At 53.6% G+C, this 727-nt stretch overlaps 1 non-coding gene across 1 annotated transcript; it reads left to right on the forward strand.

Moving 5' to 3' along the window:
- The first annotated feature begins 344 nt into the window (after positions 1–344).
- Positions 345–426, forward strand: TRNAS-CGA (transfer RNA serine (anticodon CGA)). Its single transcript has one exon. It is a non-coding gene; the product is annotated as a tRNA-Ser (tRNA).
- Positions 427–727: the final 301 nt, after the last annotated feature.

Raw genomic sequence — 727 nt, forward strand, 5'->3', positions numbered from 1 at the left:
ACAATACTGCTGCTATTCCAGTTATTGACTCCAGGAAACATTTTCCTTAGCCTGGTTCCGTGTGTCACTGGTTTGTCTAGCAAAGGTCAGTCCCTGGCCGTGTGGTCCAGACATCCTCATTCACATCAAGCTTCCAGTTCAGAATCATTTCCCATTCCCGCTCTGTGGGAGGGGAGACTTTTCAACGCGCTCTCAGTGCGACTGCAAAGAGAACAAACCCCAAATCCCCCCTGTGCTTTGGGAGCCAGGTTTGCTGTGCGAATTCTGGATTTCAGATGATTTCAAGCCTGGGCATTGTGATTATTTACCAGTTTATCTGGCATCGGGGCATTATTGTGCTCACAGCTGTGATGGCCGAGTGGTTAAGGCGTTGGAGTCGAAATCCAATAGGGTTCCCCTGCGCAGGTTCAAATCCTGCTCACAGCGAGGCCAGTGTTTTAGCCAGTCTCTAACCTGGGCAATTCCTCTGTACAAACCCCTGAAACACTCTCAGTTCTGCCAGTGATCAGCTGTTCAGTGGTGTGCAGGAGGCACTGGAAGAGGTGGGGGAGGGAGAGGAATGGGGCAGGAAAGGGCAGGGCCTGAAGACACAGGACAGGGGTGGGAGCTTGGGGGAAGGGGTGAGTGAGGGCAGGGCCTGGGGTGGAAAGGTGGGGATCTGTCCTGGGCCCTGCACCCCTCTAGGGACGGCCCTGAGGGGAAGCTCTGACTATTACAGTGACAATAA

Source organism: Malaclemys terrapin, chromosome 15 (assembly GCF_027887155.1).
Source record: "Malaclemys terrapin pileata isolate rMalTer1 chromosome 15, rMalTer1.hap1, whole genome shotgun sequence".
Classification (NCBI taxonomy): Eukaryota; Metazoa; Chordata; order Testudines; family Emydidae; genus Malaclemys; species Malaclemys terrapin.